This window comes from Lepus europaeus, chromosome 6 (assembly GCF_033115175.1).
Source record: "Lepus europaeus isolate LE1 chromosome 6, mLepTim1.pri, whole genome shotgun sequence".
Lineage (NCBI taxonomy): Eukaryota > Metazoa > Chordata > Mammalia > Lagomorpha > Leporidae > Lepus > Lepus europaeus.
The window spans coordinates 8,285,653-8,307,338 of NC_084832.1; positions in this window are offsets into that span (position 1 = coordinate 8,285,653).

A 21,686-nucleotide genomic window follows, 5' to 3' on the forward strand; every position below is an offset into this window, starting at 1 on the left:
AATTTTGGTACAGCATGCAAATGTATCATGGGATGACTGCATCCTGTATCAAATTGACTGGATTTAAATCCTGACTCTGCTTTTAATTTTATCTTCCTGCTAACATCACCCACATGAGAGACCTGGATTGAATTCCTCACTTCTGACTTTAGACTGACCCAGCCCCAGCCATTGCAGGTATTTAGAGAATGAACCATTTGATTCAAGATCTCTCTTTTTCTGGCCGGCGCCGTGGCTCAACAGGCTAATCCTCCGCCTTGCGGCGCCGGCACACCGGGTTCTAGTCCCGGTCAGGGCACCGATCCTGTCCCGGTTGCCCCTCTTCCAGGCCAGCTCTCTGCTGTGGCCAGGGAGTGCAGTGGAGGATGGCCCAAGTGCTTGGGTCCTGCACCCCATGGGAGACCAGGAGAAGCACCTGGCTCCTGCCTTCGGAACTACCGCGGCAGCCATTGGAGGGTGAACCAACGGCAAAGGAAGACCTTTCTCTCTCTCTCTCTCTCTCTCTCTCTCTCACTGTCCACTCTGCCTGTCAAAAAGAAAAAAAAAAATATCTCTCTTTTTCTCTGCCTGTCAAATACAATTAACATAAATAAATAAAATTTAAAGATTTTGCACTTAAAATTCTTGCTTAAATTCACAAGCGTACTGAAGAACAAATGTGTATTATTTTGAAGGAATAGAAAGTAATGTTTTTCTTGATGGTTGGAAACTATAAAAGTCCGTGCTCTTTTGTTTTTAAGTAATGTACGTATTTGAATATTTGAGAGATGGAATGAGAGAGAGAGAGAGAGAGAATAAAAAGCTGGTACCCACTAGTTCAAATGCCTGTAACGGTTTGGTGCTGGCTTAGGCCCATGCCAGTAGCCAGAAATTCAGCCCCAGACTCCCAGGTGCATGGGAGAATCCCAGTTTCTTGAGCCATCACTTCCACCTCCCAGGGTCTGCATTAGCAGGATGCTAGTGTCAGGAGCCAGACCTGGAACACAACCCAGATACTCCAGCATGGGACATGGTAATCTCAAATGGTGTCTTTATGGCTAGACCAAATGCCCACCCACAGAAATCTCTCTCATATCTGTTCATTTACAGTAGACTATTAATTCATTTAATTTAATAGAAGAGTGAAGTACCAATAAGACGGAAGAAACCTGAGATATTAGGCGCAAACAGATGTATAAAAACCACGGCATATTATTTTACTACCTTAGTGTATGGTATCTATGTATTTATATATATGTATGTATGTATGTGTGTATATATCTATATATCTATAGATATTTTGTATATCTATAGATATATAGATATATAAAAAACTCCAAATTGAGAAGTCCTGAATGTTACAAAGGCAGGCTTTACAATTCAATTTATGATTAAGTGCTTAGCACTATTTATAATGAAATAATACGTTAAAATTTACAAACTTCTTTTGATATAAATATAAAACATCTTGAAGAATTATAGTAACATTTAATAAAAATGTTGATAGCATAACTAAAGACAGTTATCAGTTATTTTTCCCTCATATATTGTTTTAAGATGTCATTTGTCTTTCAGAAGCCTAAGAAATATTTACCATTATTCACGTCTTATAGATAAAAATAAATAGGGGCATCAGAAACTAATATATTAGTAAAGGTCACAAAGTTATTGAATTATGACTACAGAAAAATTTAGATGATTCAGTCATTTTTATTATCTAAATGATTTCTGTGTTATTTAAGATTTCCTCTAAAGGAGTACAGAAGTAACCAGAACAAGTTGTATTAAGTTCACTTACATCTTGAGAAATAAAATCTCAAATAAATATGCTCAATTAAGATTATATGGTCAAAGTTGGGTTAAACAATGTACCTTCCTAAGAGGAAGTAAGTGTTTGGGAATAATACATTTTTTATGTATTATCATGTCAAGGAAAATGCTTGGTTTTAAAATACCAGAGTTTAGTTTATTCTGTCCACTTTCCTTCAAGAAAATTGATCAACAGATCTGAAGAAGGGGAAATTCCCCTACAAGCAAAAAAAAATTATCCCTATTAAGCTTTCATTTCAATTGCTGTATTTGACATCTTTAGAAGATAACATTTATAATGACAGAATTAGAGTATTATAAAAAATTTTGAGCAGATAATTTTCTAAGGCTGAAAGATAACAAGGAAATTATTATAATCTGGATTGTCATCATTATCAAAATCATCAGTGGAATAATTCTGGGTAATTTTAAAGTAATGAAAGAGGATGGTGGTTGGCCTGCAAAAATTTGCATAGGAAAATTAATATTCTATTTCTTGAATACATATGTCATAAAATGTATGAAAGCATTATCAATCTACAGCAGTAGATAAGAGGAAGCTACAGTTCTATAGCTAAATTTTGAGGTGCAAATACACTGACACATTTAATGCTTAAAATGCATGATCCAGCCTCATTGGATGACCCCTTTTAGAAACATTATTTTTTATCTTTCATTCAGTGGCTGCTGATAATTGCATCAAAGTTTCATTTTCCCAAGACAACACCCTTTCTAATTTCTCTCCTATTCTTCAGCAACATTCAGAAAACCACTGCCTGCAGTGCCAGCATCCCATACGGGCGCCAGGTTCTAGTCCCGGCTACTCCTCTTCCAATCTAACTCTCTGCTATGGCCTGAGAAAGCAGTAGAAAATGGCCCTAGTTCTTGGGCCCCTGCACTCACATGGGAGACTGGGAGGAGGCACCTAGCTCCTGGCTTCAGATTGGCTCAGCTCCAGCCATTGCGGCCATTTGGGGAATGAACCAGCGGATAGAAGACCTTTCTTTCTGTCTCTCCCTCTCACTGTCTGTAACTCTACCTACCAAATAAATAAATAAAATCTTTTAAAAAATTGTTTACAAGAGAGGCCTGAAGTACTATCACTTTGTCATCTATAAAAAAGTTCCTTCCAGTCCCCATTGCTGTCTTCGCCTGCTCACCGTGTTGGCCATGTGGAAAACCCAAGCTCATTTGTTGCCAGAATCTAGGTCTGGTGAGGGTTGCCTACATCGTGCAAGATCAGAGAACTCAGATGGGATTAGGTCATCTGGATGAAGCTAGAAGACTCATGTGCACCAGCAAGAAATCATCTTCTGCAGGAAGTTCCTGGACTTGTACCCATTTGTCACATGGCACAACTGACCCAAGTAGTAAATGGTCAGCCATTCCCACTGTCATGCTCTTTTGAAAAACAGCAATTTAAGAAAAGTTACATAGTTTGAATTTATTAATCAGTTCCATATGTACCTCTGGAAATTGTATGCTGTAGAGAAACCCATCCACTAGCAAACTGAATTAAAATAGATGTTACGCTATTTTGTTGCATTTGACTTGTATTTTTCATTCATTTATTATTCAATGTTTTTAGGATTTCTTTTCACATAGAATGAATTATATTAATTAAATTATATTTTTCTTTTTCTCTTTTTATTAAACTTTTATTTAATGAATATAAATTTCCAAAGTACAGCTTATGGGTTACAATGGGTTCCCCCTCCCAAAACTTCCCTCCCACCCACAACCCTCCCCTTTCCCTCTCCCTCTCCCCTTCCAATCACATCATGATTCATTTTCAATTCTCTTTATATACAGAAGATCAGTTTAGTAAATATTAGGTAAAGATTTCAACACTTTGCCCCCATATAGCAACACAAAGTGAAAAAATACTGTTGGAGTACTAGTTATAGCATTAAATAAGAGTGTACAGCACATTAAAGACAGAGATCCTACATAATACTTTTTTTAATTAATTAATTTTCTATGCCATTTCCAATTTAACATCAGGGTTTTTTTTCATTTCCAATTATCTTTATATACAGAAGAACGATTCAGTATATAATTAGTAAAGATCACATCAGAAAATCAGATCATGCAGAAACACAAAGTGTAAAAATACTGTTTCAGTACTAGTTATAGCATCACTGCACATTGGACAACACATTAAGGACAGATCCCACATGGGATGTAAGTACACAGTGACTCCTGTTGCTGACTTAACAATTTGACACTCCTGTTCATGGCGTCAGTAATCTCCCTAGGCTCTAGTCATGAGTTGCCAGGGCTATGGAAGCCTTTAGAGTTCGCTGACTTTGATCTTATTCCGATAGGGTCATAGTCAAAGTGGAAGTTCTCTCCTCCCTTCAGAGAAAGGTACCTCCTTCTTTGATGGCCCCATTCTTTCCACTGGGATCTCACTCACAGAGATCTTTCATTTAGGTCTTCTTCTTCTTCTTCTTTTTTTTTTTTTCTTTTCCATGGTATCTTGGCTTTCCATGCCTACAATACGCTCATGGGCTCTTCAGCCAGATCCAAATGCCTTAAGGGCTGATTCTGAGGCCAGAGTGCTGTTTAGGACATCTGCCATTCTATGAATCTGCTGTGTATCCTACTTCCCATGTTGGATCTTTCTCTCCCTTTTTGATTCTATCCGTTAGTATTAGCAGACACTTGTCTTGTTTGTGTGATCCCTATGATTCTTTGACCTATCAGAGCCATCTATTGTGAACTGAAATTGATCACTTGGACTAGTGAGATGGCATTGGTACATGCCACCTTGATGGGATTGTATTGTAATCCCCTGGCACATTTCTAACTCCATCATTTGGGGCAAGTCTGATTGTGCATGTCCCAAATTGTACATCTCCTCCCTCTCTTTTTCCACTCTTAAATTTAACAGGGATCACTTTCAGTTAAAATTTAAACACCTTCCGTTTGTTCCCACGCTGGCGAGATTCTGTGGCTCGTCTCCCGTGGTTGGGTTTCCACGCGGTGGGCTCCCTGTAGGTCCTCTGTGTCACATCCACTAGATCCGGAAGCGTTTCCTTTGCAGTTTTTTTCTTGAATCTTTTCCTGAGGCTACAGTAATTCCACTTTTATGAAACTATTTTCCCCAACTATGGCACACATCCTCACTATCCGCCATCTTGGCTCCGCCCCCTAAATTATATTTTTCAACTCAAATATTGTCATATTATTTATTTAATAAATTATCTTTACTGACTTGAAATGTCTCCCTAAAATATATTGAATTACACAATGTATTCTTGTATTATTCTTTATTTTTCAAATTTCTTGACTCCTCTCTAGATAGATAGATAGATAGATTAGATATAGATAGCTAGTAATGGAAACTAACAGATAAGTTTATTTGGTAGAAACAACTGAAATACACACATACATTTCTTAAAATATATATTTCCTATGAACTTCTTGAAGACATTCCATATATGACAGTAGTACTATTTAATCAATTTTATCACGTGTTAAAATCAAGCTTCTTTTCTTAACCTTCATTGTGAAAAAATATTCTTAGTTGTTTTGTCTGAAGAAATCCAAAATCACATTGAAGTTTTTAAAACAGATTTCAATTGGAATTATAACTTGAATTACATACTTACATACAATACATAGATCGACTTAGAAAGACAAGAAGTTTTATGGAATGTTGACTTTTCATTTTCAAGGATATGCACACATGCTTTCATTTATCCCATGTTTGTGTCTTTTTGGAATGCGTAAAAGTTTCATGGTATTATGTTTACTTTTTATGTATTATTTATATTTATTTACTGCAGAGGCAGAGGGGCAAGCAGAATGACAGACAGAAAGAGTTTCCATCCCTGATTCAGTCTTCAAATGTCTAAAATGACCAAACTGCGCCACCACAAATCTAAGAGCCAAGAACTCAATGCAAGTCTCCCATGTGGGTGGCAGAAACTTGCCTACTTGAACCATCTGACCTGCTGCTATGCATAGTTTATTAGCAGGTAGCTTAAAGCTAGACTTCATTCTAAGCACTCCAATATGGAATACCAGTGCCCCAAGTGGCATGCCAGGGTGAAACTGCCCATCCCAATGTCTACCCAATGTCTACCTCCTCAATTATACCTTTAATCTCACTGTTTTTCAATTACATAAAAGACAAAAAAAACTCTTTTATCTAGTCAGTTAAATTAGTTATATCTTAATCCATAATTTTTGCCTCTTCCTATTATTGTTTCCCAGGTTCAAAAAAATATCAAAATAACCTCAAGGATTTTTTTGACTTTCCCCATCTAATTTGATGAAAATATTTATTAAGAGAAAATTCTTGACTCATTTGCAGTTGTTGGGGAAGAAAACAAATAGATCCTGTATATATATTTACCCAGTTTCTGCAAATTATAACAAGACATCACAACGAAGACATATACACATGCTAACTTTTGGAAAGCAAGAATGTATATACTTAAAGTAGGGGTGGTATATCATATAATGGGAGATTCATGTCAAAGATCATAAACTGAGGAATGAAGTATATGTTATTACATACAGAGTGTAATTAATTGAATATAACATTTATAAATATATATATATAATATATAAATATATATATTATATATGTATATAAATATATACAAAATTATGTGACATACACACATGCATATATATATATATATATATATGTAATTGTCTTTCTATTTCTGGCTTATTTCACATAACAGAAAGACCTTGATCTTTTAAAAGTGAATTTTCATACTATTTTTATATCAGTGTTTTAGGATAGAAGTGATACTATAATTTCTTTATCTTAATATTACACATTTCTTTTTTAAGTTTATTCCTAGATATTAATTTGCTGCCATAAGTGAATTGTTTTATTACATTTCTCGAATAGCTGGTAAACATACTTTGAAATTTTCTAAACCTCATATTCATCCAGGTGTAGTTCTTGACGATTTTCTGTTTATCTATTGAGGATCAGGCTGGTTAATTTGTATTTTCTCAGAAAACCATATTTTTAATATTTCAAATGTATTTCCCTATAAATAAAAATTTATGTTCCTTCCAATTATTTAATTGTTATCTGTCATAAACTTCATTATCAGTTCTTATTCTGTGGATTTGTAAATTTTTTCTTCCCATGCAGCTGTGGTTACCTGGGCACCCCAGTGTGTCTGCTCTTTGCTGATTTAGTCAGACTCAGATTTCTGAGTTTCTCACTCAACAGACATAACTGTAATTTTCAAGGTGACTTGAGATGAGTTAATGATTCCATTTAGCCATTCCTGTTGTGTTAAAGATAAAAGTATAAATCCTTCCATCTACTACTATTTTGTGTAAATTTTGTTACCGTTATTAACTCCAGAGTGAGACCTGTGAGAGAATGTAGTTTACCTGGAACTTTTCTCATCAAGGCGCCATCTCTGAGAGGTGCACTGGGACCATTTCTTGAGCTTCCCCTCTTTATTGTGGGGACATTGTGCCCTTTAATTCTACAGAACTCCAGTGACTCTTCGGTGTCATTTATTCAGTTCACTCTCTAGACATTTATTAAGTGTAAGTGTGTTGTTGGTGTGTGAGGGTATGTGCATGTGAATGGACTCATGTTTTGTACTAAGTCTTGGTGGGAAGTAATTTTATCAGTAATAAATAAATACAATTTTATCTGTAACTCGGGCCTTCTCACCCATCTTTGGTTTTTGGGTCTCATCTACACATTTTGGCACCAGAAAATCTTACTGAAATTCAATGTATCTATCTATAGCACTAGTCAAGGAGAAGTGAAACTATTATTTTATATCCCACGAATGTAAAGGTAGTTATGCTGCATACCATGCATTCTCCTTTGATTCATCATGCAAATTTGCCCATATCCATGGATCTTATTAGAATGTGGTTATTCACACATCCAGAGTTTTATTATGTATTCATACATATTTCTGGCCATCCTTCTGTATCCTGGAAATTTGACATTGAAATTACTCCTAAGGTTGATTCTACTGCTGATTTTCATTAGATATTATTCAATAAGGCACTGTACTAGCAACTTTGTTAAAAATAGGTGTTTAAAATAAGTCTGCTTAATTTGGAAAATGAAAGGGGAAATATTCAAACATATCAATTATGTGATTGTGTGGTTTCCTTCAATAGATGCAGAAAAAAGGAAAGGAAAGGAGAAAGAAATTTCAGAAACTTCACAATGAATGCATCTATGCTCTAGAAAGAAACTGGCTGAGGATTGACCATTAGGAAGAATAAAATGATGTAAGGTGACACTGACAGATTTTAAATGCACAAATGGGAAGATGACAGCAATTGGGGCAAATAGATGAGCCTTACGGTGACATAGTTGGCACTACGAAAGGTGGCACCAGGACCCAACCTGGGAGCCAGCAAAAGGAATGCTTTTTGCATGACTATGAAATGAATTCTGTACTGTACACGTTGAGGTGGAGCTGGAAATTTACAGCAGTTGTGCAACCTTAAACATATAAGGTGCTCTAACTCTACAAAGCGCTTTCCTCGGCTGCCCCCATAATCCCCACAATAAACCCATAGAGTGAAACATCATTATGGCCCCTTTTAGCTGAGGAAATGAGACTTAGAAAGATTCAGTACCGTACTTAAAGTTACATATTTATTATGAGCCAGAGATGAGGTTTAAACCCACGTGTTTTAAAGCCAAAACCTCAGCTGTGTCTCCTGCTGCAGAATGCTCTAATTACAAGCAGCTGTGGCTGCCATTAGCAGGTTATATCAGAAATCTGGAGGAAACCACACTGTTTGAAAACCAATAATTGCAAAAGAATTTGCAAATAAGAACACATCTCCGCTAGGTAGGAGATTAAGGGAACTGGAACACTTTTTTTTTTTTTTTTATTGTCGTCTCACTGACACATAGGGAAACTCAGAATTACTGATTTGATGAAATTTGGAGCATTTGGAAAATAGGAGTTTTATTTTAAAAAATGTAATAGTGGTATTTATCAAAATTATGATAATGAAGGGTGGTAATTGAGTCACAAATTTAATGTAAAAGTTAAGGAATTATGAAATACAGGGAGGATTTTAAAGATTCCTCATGAAGGAAAGGCTGTGTGGAACTACAACACACAGCTTATATTGGAAGATACTAAAATTATGATTTTTGCTATTTTATGACATACTTTTTTATCGTGTCTTAGATGTGCAAAACCTGTTAGAGAAGCAACTACTTAGAGCTGATGGAGGTTTTGCTAATACAATATAGTACTTCTGAGACATTTTAAAATTTCACCATGTTTGTTCCATTGCTTTGGATTTTATTTGGGGTGAACTATTATATACCCATTGGATATTCCTTAAATAACGCTATACTAGTCACTTTTTCTTGAATACTTTTCATCACCTGTTTAATTTATGATGTAAAATGTTTCCCCAGTGTTTATTTGATTTTCTAGAGCATTATCTGTGTGCCTTCTAGATTAGTCTTAATATTTGTGGTAATTATATCTGTTTTATTACAAAATATTTTTCCATGTACTATCAGCTCTCGTCTGACTTTCTCTCATTTATATTTACATAATTATTTTAATAACTACTATAATTTTCATAATTTTTCTCTTTTATTTAAGGAATACAACTTCAAGCATTTCATAAGTACGTTAGGAATATAGTGATTCTTCCCACCATATCTGCCCTCCCACACACACGGCCATACTCCTCCTCCCTCTAGCATTTCCAGTCCCGTTCTCCATCAAGATCCATTTTCAATTAAGTTTATACACAGAAGACCAAGTCTATACTAAGTAAAGAGTTCAACAATTTGCATGAAAAAATACAAAAAATAAAACACAAAAATTGTTCCTCAACAGTTGAGACAAGAGCTGTTCAATGTCATTGCACCTCAAGGTTAATTTCACTTCATTTTTTTAGAAATGTAATTAACTTTAAAGAAGCACTCAAGAATGATGCATCTTTTACAAGTACTTAGACATGACTGTAACTTATGAGACATAATAATATCCTCCACTCAATACATTAAAAGAAAATCAGTATTTTAGAACAAGTTTTACCATTAACTATTAATTAATTAAAGAAAGAAGCACATAAGGAAACAATCAAAGGAGTCAGACACTTATGCATACCTCAAACTTATTAGACTTAAGAATATCCTCCACTTAATATTATAATATATAGTAGTATAATTTTCTTTATTTGATTGGGCTTATTTTAAATATGCCACCAGATTCCCTTGGATGTTGTGCCTCTAATATATTTAAAATGTAACATATTAAATTTCATATATTAAACACCTGCATTAGCAGATGCATTGATTCTTTTACTTATAATCTACATACCCTTCCGTGCTAAACTATGCACACATACATTGATTGGTCATATTCAAACATTGGTTCTGGTTTTCAGAAAATATTACAAATGACAAAGAATATTGTTTATTGCCTAATTATCTCATATTTTCCTCTTATTCTTTATAAGCTTGCCTTGCCTGTCTTTATTATAGGATGTCACAAAGCAGTTTCATTCATTTGAAATTACTATAATATGGTTCTTTTTTTAATCTAACATTTTCAAATTATGTCTCTTACACAAGTTACAACTAGAAAAAAAACTTAGTAAAGTTAGCAAATTGAATTGAAATACTTGAAATGATTAGAGAGAAATACTTTTGCAATTTCAAGGAACAAAGATACTTTCTTCTTGATCACTCAAGTTTGCATAATTATTTTATTAAGGAATTTTAGTAGATTTCAAAGAGTTGTAAATCATTTCTACATTTTTTTCATTGATGATAAACTCAGTAAACAATGCATAGTCTAACTAGCGACCAGTACCATGGTAGATACTCTATCAGGGAAATGATGCTTGAAGTAATTTAATCTCTACTATAACATACTTCTGTATTTTCTACTTAATTGTACTATCTAATGATACCAAACCATTGTGGGATTTGTTACCCTCCTGGTAAGAGTACTTCATAACTATACTTTCTTAACTTAATTTGATAATTAATTTAGAATATTCAAATAGAATACACGTTAACAAAATTGTACAGCTAGCTTTATTTTTTCTAGTTACTTGCTTAGTTGGTCCAACTACTTAACACAGATAACTAAAAGACATTTGCTAGTGCTTAGATTTTGCTAAAGTAATTTGTACACTGCACAATTCCAGTGTGATATGACAGGTTACAAACTCACTGGTATCTTATTACTAATATGTATGCTAAATCATTTCTTATAGAATTCAATGTAGGATTTCCAGGAATAAATTTAATGCACTTTATAACTAAATAATTTTCTGGAGTTATTTAAAACATTTATCCTGGAGCTGAATAATGTAGCATATACTTTCAAAGTTGACTCCTACCTCATTCATAAAAGAAAAAGAAATTCCACACAGGTGTTTCCAAATCATTTTTTACTTGAATAATTATACATTTTTGACTGACAACAATAATTACCTAAAGCTTTTGGGATTTGCAGTATTACAATAAATGGTAGTTTAATTTATCTTTATGCATTATGACTTGTATCACTCCATCAAACTTTCAAAACTGTTTTAAAAATTAAATCTTTCCAGCCTTTTTAGATCCAATTAAACTGGAAACACAATGTGGACTGAACAAAGTGAAAATTTCTCCCGTGACGCGAGCCATCGAACAACACAACAGCAATGGAAGTCTCACAATGCTTAGATATTTCTCCCTTCTCTTGTTATTCAAGATTAAGATGGACTACTTAGATGAACTACGTACTTAACTCAGCTTGTTCTTTTTTTTTTTTTCAACCTGAATATTGGAGGAGTCTAACCTGAGCTCCTCTAAGACCGCTTTCAGTGCCTTTCCTGCTAGCACAGAAGATAATTAATCTGCAAACCTCTGCTAGTATTTTCCTTGATTACAGAAGGGTTAACTTTTGAGAAACAAAAGCATCTCTTACATTTATTTCCGCAGGGTTTTTAGCACTTTTTTTTTTCTCTGAAATATTTGAATTATTTTTTACCTATGCAGACAAAAAGCAGATTTGTTAACTTCTTCCTCTTTCAGGAGTTCCATGGAACTGAAAATCTATTTGTTCTTTAGACATATTTATTCACTTCAAAGGCAGAGTTACAGAAAGAGGAGGAAAGAAAGAGAGAAGGATTCAGGGACTGGAGTGCTAGCACAGTAGGCTAATCTTCCACCTGTGATGCCGGCATCCCATATGGGTATGGGTTCATGTCCTGCATGCTCCACTTCTGATCCAGCTCCATAGAATGGCCTGGGAAAACAGTGGAAGATGACTCAACTGTTTGGAAGGGGTTCCCTGTGTGGGAGACGGGAAAGAGGCTTCTGGCTCCTGGCTTCTGATCCACCCAGCTTTGGCTTTTGCGGCCATTTGAGGACTGCACAAGCAAATGGAAGAGCTTCCTCTATGTGTCTCCCTCTCTGTCTGTAACTGTGTCTCTCTCAAATAAATAAAAACTTTACAGGTTTCCCCTTTGGTGCTCAGTTGTCGCCGATCAGGGAAAACAAATGATATTTGTCTCTTTGGGACTGGCTTAATTCACTCAGCATGATGTTTTCCAGACCCCTCCATCTTGTTGGAAATGACTGGGTTTCATTGTTCCTTACTGCTGTATAGTATTCTATGGAGTGCATGTCCCATAATTTCTTTATCCAGTCTACTGTTGATGGGCATTTGGGTTGGTTCCAGGTCTTAGCTATTGTGAATTGAGCTGCAATAAACATTAATGTGCAGATGGCTTTTTTGTTTGCCAATTTAATTTCCTTTGGGTAAATTCCAAGGAGTGGGATGGCTGGGTTGAATGGTAGGGTTCTATTCAGGTTTCTGAGGAATCTCCAGACTGACTTCCATAGTGGCTTAACCAGTTTGCATTCCCACCAACAGTGGGTTAGTGTCCCTTTTTCCCCACATCCTCTCCAGCATCTATTGTTGGTAGATTTATGGATGTGAGCCATTCTCACCAGGGTGAGGTGAAACCTCATTGTGGTTTTGATTTGCATTTCTCTGATTGCTAGTGATCTTGAACATTTTTTCATGTGTCTGTTGGCCATTTGGATTTCCTCTTTTGAAAAATGTCTATTGAGGTCCTTGGCCCATCTTGACCTGATCAGCTTTTGTCCTGACTCTAGATGTACAATGTAATACTTTATCCTTTTTAGTATTTGTTGTTGTTGTTGTTGTTCTAGTACTAGTGGTTGAACTCTGTAATTAGCACACAATTATTCTTAGGTGTTTAAATTTTAACTGAAAAGTGATCCCTGTTAAATTTCAGAGTGGAAAAAGAGAGGGAGGAGATGCACAATTTGGGACATGCACAATCAGTCTTGCCCCAAATGATGGAGATAGAAATGTGCCAGGGAATTCCAATACAATCCCATCAAGGTGGCATGTACCAATGCCATCTCACTAGTCCAAGTGATCAATTTCAGTTCACATTCGATGGCTTGGATAGGTCTAAGAAACAAAGGGATCACACAAACAAGACAAGTGTCTGCTAATACTAACTGATAGAATCAAAAAGCGAGAGAAAGATCCAACATGGGAAGTGGGATACACAGCAGACTCATAGAATGGCAGATGTCCTAAACAACACTCTGGCCTCAGAATCAGCCCTTAAGGCATTCGGATCTGGCTGAAGAGCCCATGAGAATATTGTAGGCATGGAAAGCCAAGATACCATGGAAAAGAAAAAAAGAAGAAGACCTAAATGAAAGATCTCTGTTAGTGAGATCCCAGTGGAAAGAACGGGGCCATTAAAGAAGGAGGTACTTTTCTCTGAAGGGAGGAGAGAACTTCCACTTTGACTATGACCCTATCGGAATAAGATCAAAGTCAGTGAACCCTAAAGGCTTCCATAGCCCTGGCAACTCATGACTAGAGCCTAGGGAGATTACTGACGCCATGAACAGAAGTGTCAAATTGTTAAGTCAGCAACAGGAGTCACTGTGTACTTACATCCCATGTGGGATCTGTCCTTAATGTGTTGTCTAATGTGCAGTGATGCTATAACTAGTACTGAAACAGTATTTTTACACTTTGTGTTTCTGCATGGGTACAAACTGATGAGATCTTTACTAATTATATACTGGATCGATCTTCTGTATATAAAGATAATTGGAAATGAAAAAAAAAACCTGGTGTTAAATTGGAAATGGCATAGAAAATTAATTAATTTTTTAAAAAAATATTATGTAGGATCTCTGCCTTTAATGTGCTGTACACTCTTATTTAATGCTATAACTAGTACTCCAACAGTATTTTTTTTTCACTTTGTGTTGCTATATGGGGGCAAACTGTTGAAATCGTTACTTAATATATACTAAACTGATCTTTTGTATATAAAGAGAATTGAAAATGAATCATGATGTGATTGGAAGGGGAGAGGGAGCAGGAAAGGGGAGGGTTGTGGGTGGGAGGGAAGTTTTGGGAGGGGGAAGCCATTGTAACCCATAAGCTGTACTTTGGAAATTTATATTCATTAAATACAAGTTTAATAATAAAAAAAAACCTTTAAAAGAGAGAGAGAGAGAGAGTGAGCGAGCAAGAAGGATCTTTCATCCACTGGTTAATTCCCCAAATGGCTGTAAAAGCCAGGGCTGACCATGCCAAAGCCTGGAGACCAGAGCTTCTCAAACCAGTGTCCATATGGGATGCTGGCATCACAGGTGGCAGATTAACCTACACTACAAGGCTGGACCTGGCACTGAAAAATCGTAAATATCTATTATTTTGTAAGTCATCAAGAATGATTAGTAAGCTATTTTATGCTTTCAAAAATATTGGATAAAGTACAAATGAAGGCAAGTGTAGGAATAAAATTTATTGTAACTATAGTATTTGCCTTCCTCTATGCCAGTACTTTGACTTAATATCACTTTATTTAGTTAAGTTACTTATTTCCTGGGTGGTATCTGTGACACAGGAAGTCAAGCTACCCCTTGCAGTGCCAACATCCAATACTGGAGGCCAGTTCAAGTTCTGGGTGCTCTGCTTATGATCCAGGTTTCTAGGAAGCCAGCAGATCATAACTCAATTACTCGGTCCATTGCCACCCAAGTGGGAGACCCAGATAGTGTTCCTGGCTCCTGGCTTCAGTCTTCCCCAGACCTGGCTGTTGCAACCATTTGGGGAGTGAATCAGCAGGTGGAAGATTTATACCTCTCTATCTCTATCTCTATCTCTATCTCTATCTCTATCTCTATCTATCTCTATCTCTATCTCTATCTCTATCTCTATCTCTATCTCTATCTCTATCTCTATCTTTTCCTCCATCTTGATCCCTCTGATGTCAAATAGCTTTCATCAAAGTTACTTATTTAAACATTTAAAGTACAATGGATGGGTTTTCTTGGTTTATTTTATAAGTGGGGAGTCAATGGGATCAAAATCACAACTTAAGTGTCAGTGCAAATGGTGCCTGTGTGCCAGCATCACTAAACCCAAATGATGCTTCTGTCACTCCTCCCATGGTTTAGGGCAGGCAACTCAGAAGTAGAGAAATGTTTTGTATTCTTTCATGGTCCATGCAGTCAAGTGTGCCTAATGAAATTGGTTGAACAAGATATTGAGTTAGGGTCTTGTTAGGCAGTGAAAATAGGAATTTGGAAACCTGGTTAAAAATATATGTTGAAAAGAGGAAACATGATTGATGAGTAAGATGAGCACTAGACATGTCCAAAGACATGGAGATGTCAGTATTCTAGTGAAGTCTTTTAGAAAATAGAGCAATGTCACATGTTTAGGGTCAAAGAAACAACAATCTCATAATTACAAATAATCATAAAATGATAATGAATATATCTAGTTCTGTATTAAAATAAACATTTACCATTAAAATGGTATTTAGCATAGAATGCTTGTAAATTCTCGCAAACTCAGAATGCAATATCATTATTCACTACATGAGAATTTCAAGGGAGTGAAGTTTTATCTTTTTTTAATATTTTATTATGTATTTATTTGAAAGAGTTACAATAAGAAGGAGAGGCAGAGAGAAAGGTCTTCCGTCCACTGGTTCACTCCTCAAATGGCCGCAATGGCCAGAGCTGCACTGATCCAAAGTCAGGAGCCAGGAACTTCCTCCGGTTTCCCACATGGGTGCAGGGGTCCAAGGACTCGGGCCATCTTCTACTGCTTTCCCAGACAATAGCAGAGATCTGGATTAGAAGAGGAGCAGCCGGGATTAGAACCGGCACCCATATGGGATGCCGGCACTTCAGGCCAGGGCTTTAACCCGCTGCACCACAGCGCTGGCCCCGAAGTTTTATTATTTTTAAGGAATCTGAGAAGACATTCATGAAATTCCTCTTTAGGTTATGTGTGAAAATAAGATTCTTTCTCACCCAATAAATGACGGGTGATCACTGAGAATGATTACAATTTTCAATGTACACTTTTGTTTTTGAATTGCAAAAGAACTTAGAAGGATATTTTTTAAAACAATAAAGATTTCCTAATAGAAGAGTTTTCAAGAACACCTACTATTTTTATTTGTTTGTACAATCAGTTCCTCCTCACACATTGTGTTTGGTGACTGCTGACTTTCCATGCTCTGTATGGCTACATCAGAACAGTTGTGCCATTATGCCCTGGCCCCACTTCCTCCATAGTTGATGGCTAATCTAAATGTATCCCCTAGACTTGAGAACGGTACCTTTCTGAGTGGAGGAAACTGGAGACATGTAAATACTATACCTCTTATTGTCCAAGTTCGTCATGCACATGAAGAAGAAATATCAGATCTTCAGTGAAAGAGGACACTGCACTAGAGGAACTGATATTCAGGAAATAAAGCTAGCCCAATTAAGCAGCAGATTGAGAGAACTGTCCAGAATGCCAACAATATCTCAATTCTTTTACCCTAGTCAAATTCCAATACATCTATTAGAGTCCGGAATCTTTAGGGGCACACTAATACCCTTACAGCAAATTCCTTTCATTAGTGAGAGTCACACAAGTTGCATGATTATTTATAGTTCACATTACTACCCATTTGCAATCACAGGTCCACTTTCTGGTAAGTTCTGAGAGACCTACCAGAAGGAGTTGCCATGCAAAGTAATTTTTTGCAACAAATAAGAATTCACAAGGAATAATTTCCAAAGTTGTGCCTTCTCCAACAAGGAGAATGAGTATCTTGTTTTTGGGAATAGTGAAAATGGCAGAATGGAAACTCTTGTCATCAGAAAGTAAGGACGGGTACAAGTCCACGGAAGCACAGTTCAGAAATGTGTTCCAATGGAGGTCGTCTGTTATAACAATAAGGCTTACCCTCCTCCTGGAGCAGATCTCAGTATTAAAATGAATTAAATGTTGACCTGCAGATACCTCCTGACCCATCTTCACAGACATTTATCTTGTAGTACTGGACCAGTGCAGGGCGGCTGGTGACTGCATCTCTCCATGTATTGTGACTAAAAATCTGAAACACAGCTTTGGAAACCGCATGGGGTATTTAGGGTCTTGAAATAGAAATGAGTTACAGTAAAGACCTCTTAACTGCTTGAGGTATTAGCTAATAATAACATGAACATCGTTAATATGCTATTTCCCATCTTTATTTTCCAAGTCATAAAAAAAAAAACCCTCAGGAAATGAGAAAGAATCCTTCGAGACTTTATCTTCTATTGAAGGAAACAAATATTTGCCTTAGTTTCCAGAACTTTCATTCAGGCATTCTTCCTCACAATTTGAATTCCAAATAAGGAAAGGATACCCAGTACAAACATTGTGAAGTGATGGAGTGTGTGAACAGCAAAATATCTAAGCACAAAAATATGCATGTACGCATGCATTTACTTACAAATCAAAGATTCTTCCCAATGTGATTATAGATCTAATGCACTGAAAAAAATATAATGTGCAGAACATTCTATAATGTATTTCAGCTTCTTCTTCACATTACCTTATAATAATATTTTCTGATGTAACTATTTGGGTTGTGATTTATCTAACAAAGTTATTCATAATTCAAAACCAATTCAGCATTCCTGAGGGACTTCACACAACACAAACTATTTTGAAAATCTCTTACGTTAGAAAAATCAAGACCCCATAGTCTGTGCCTATTGGTTGTAGTAATAAAGCAGGGGTGAGTTTGCTGTTTTTCATTTTATGGATGGCTGTCATGGCTTAACAAAGCTATGTAAATCGGAACAACTATTTAACTTATAAAAATGCTCAATGTCCTGATATGATTATGATATGGTAATACACAATAGAATTAGATACACTTAAACAATTGCATCATAAATCAAATATTCTTCTTGACATGGAAACATTCCATGTATTTTTAAAATTTTATCATGTTATTTTATTTTTCCCAAAGAACTTTTTATTTAAGAAATTCAAACTTCATGCATTTCATAAGTACAACTTTAGGAATATAATGATTCTTCCCATTATACCTGCCTTCTAACCCCTTCTTCTCCTCCCTCTCGCATTCCCAGTTTCATCTTCCAATAAGCTCCAATTTTGATTAAATTTATATACAGAAAACCAACTCTATACTAAGTAAAGAGTTCAACAATTTTCACCAAAAAAGAAAAAAAAAATAACTGTTCCTCAATAGTTGAGACAAGGGATGTTCAAAATCATTGCATCTTGAAGGTAATTTCACTTCTCTCTTTTTTTTTAGAAGCTTAATTAACTTTAAAGAAACACCCAAGGATGATACAATCTGCAAGCACTTAGACATAACTATAATACAACTCTTCGAGGGCGAAGGTCCTGCATTGGAAGTTGGTGCTTAGTGACTCCGGTTGTTATTCTATTTTTAAAGGAATTTATGACTACCTTAGATCTCAGGATCACACGAGATTGCAGTATAACTACTACAACATGATTCTTATCAATTCCATGTACATTTTAAATACTGTTTTCTAAGTAATGAACCATGAAGATCTGTATTAATTTCTATGAATAGAAAGATCCAGGAACTAAAATTGCCATTTATTATGTTATTAAAATTTGTGTTTTTTCTTCATAAAAATAATTGCCACGCACATTGAAATAGTACGAGAAAGCATAAAAAACAAAGCTTGAGTATTACACTATAAGAACTCAAGCTAGTATTGGCCTTTCAGTCTTTTGATACATATCTACATCTTTTTATGACCAATATTAACTTACCTATGTAATTGTGCTAATCATTATGTTCTATGTGGATCTGAGTGTCAGTAGTGGAACTTAGATAATCACAACAAAATAGCAAAAAAAAAAAGCTACATAAAAAGATAGTTATAAAAGTAAATAAGATTTTTCACCGATTTTGTGTATAAATTCATTTTTGTTATACACTACCACATGCACATCCTGGGTAATCAGAAGACTATTTTCGACCAGCCATATTGGCTATCTGTATTTGTAGATAAGTTTCTTCAGAATAGTGTAACATTTATTTGTTCACATATTGTCTAAGGCTGAAGTGGCAGAGTTTACTAGTGGCAGCAAATACAATATGAGCCACAGCATTAGAAATGCTCATTGTTTACCCCTTTGAAGAAAAAGTTTGCTGATCCATGACTTACAGGATATCAAATGAATATAGCATTTTGTTATTGCATTCAAAAGTTTGCAACTTGCCTGAAAGGAAACATATACACATCAAATTAATCACCAATCTGCTGTATTTTGTTTAATAAGCTCACAATCTCTGATCTTTCCATTAAGGAAACAATACAATTTAATTTCACATTTAGTTATCTTTGATGGTTTAGAAAAACTGACTCTTCTGTGTAGACTTAGGTAAATTAAGAACCTAATGTTTCAACATTTGAATTGAAAACACAAGAACTGTGACATCCTAATATATCTATTTGGATGTTTTTAAACTTAACATGTTTTAAATGATATTGATTTATATTTTGTTCTTTATTTTAAAGACTTAAGAATAAACTGTGTCTGGAATTCCTTTCTGGAGTTAAAAAAAGGGCATGCACCTGGTTGAGAATGTAGCTATAGGTCTGCAATATAAATATGTTCATGAACATGTATGTTTTATGTTTGATAAATTGTATCCATGAAGGAGAACAAATTCATGGAAAGAAAACGAATGAGAATGATAGATCAAAGGTAAAGACTTTGAAGACTGATATGTTTGAATGATTGAACTCATATATTCAGATATGTAGAAATATAGCAATCTGGTTGAAATACTGCATTTCAAAGAAAATATTAACATGATAGTGAGAAAATGTTAGAGAAAAGTCTAGCAGGATTATCACTCTGTCTGTGCCTTTCTTTTCTACCTCAAGGATATTTGTGAATATTAGGAGAAAAGTAGGATTTCCATGGACAAAGTCTTCCTAATATGGATTCTTCCCTATTTAAGGTGACGGTTTGTGCATCATTACAATACACAACAAGCTTTATACATGGCCAAATAAACATTGAATAAGATTTCTCTTTGCATGATTAAGGGAAAATCCCAAACACTTTTCATTAGCACTGGAAAGATTAAAATTAATAATCGTTTTATTTCACTCAAAAGAGAAAATTCTAGATTGCATAATTCTAGATTTTGGATGTTGGAGGGTCATTTTCAATCTAAATATATTATATATTAGATTATAGTATTTTTCATTTATAAACAATCTTAGAGATCACATTTCTAATCTATCACATTTAAGATAATTAAAATTCAAAAAATATAATGGTTTATATTGATTATAGAGTTAGTTATTTCCCAGGCTAAAATAAGACTCCATATTTTTCTAAAACACATTATTTGATGTCTAATATACATACACTATTAAATTATAACTGCAATACCAAAATGTTAAACAATAAAATAAAAATATCAGGAACCCTCATTAGGGAAATTCTGACATCATGTATTATTCTTGCTGGACAAACTCATTTGGAGCATCACTGTTTTCATTACAGGATGAATATTCCTTTACACCAACGCAAGTAGTATACATAAATTGTCTGTCCAAAGTGTAGAATAACCCCAAAGTGTTTGACTTAATTAATCTTTTCCTGAGGTCCTTTGCTTGAGAACTAGAAATCTAAATAATGAGTAGAGACAGAGTATTAAGTATCTTTCTGTACTTAGAGGGTGATTAATTACAATGGATAAAGCCCTGGACATTAAGATGAATACAAATTTGATGACAGATTTTGGAAATGAGCCAGCACTGTGCACACATCTGGGTGCTTTCTAGCCTTTTGACAGAATAATAAAAGGAAAAATAAAGATGAACATATTAACAGTTCATGCTCATTCCACTTTGCACAGTGTCCTTCAAATTTGTGAGTTAATTGGAAAAGGGAGATTCGGACCCTTTCCTTTTCATACGAATAAGCTGCATATTTATTGCTTACTGGTTTGGTACATATTTTTGTATTTCAAGATGTGTGACATTATAAATCTTTCTCAAACATAAGTAAAGAAAGCAAATAACAAAGAAAAAATGACCTGAGACTATAATTCATACCTGTGTATTTCAATTGTACTTGCCTTTTGTCCATAGGAATTTGGGGGGGTGGGTGCAGTAGAGCCCTATATTGTTGTAAACTTCTTAGAGGTGGTTTTGATTCACAGAGCAAAAACACACTGGATTGCTCTGTGTTGCACAGATCCACAGTGATCGTCCAAATAAACTCAAAGGACAATTGGAGAAAGGGTCAAAAGATAAATGTTATTAAATATTTTGTCAGTAGACAATAGAAATAGAGAAATAGCTTTCACACAAAGGATTAGAAAAATAAGAAGCCTCTGAAAACTTTCTCTTATTGTTCCATTGGATTAGCCATATACCAATGATAAAAGGAGGGAAAAAGTCCTAGAGATCATCTATCTTTTCTAGCTTTTGTATTTATAAATAGGAAAGAATATCAAGTCTAGCATCAACCTCCCTGAACACTAATAAATTTCTTCTTTCTTTGATGTGGATCAATTTGGTC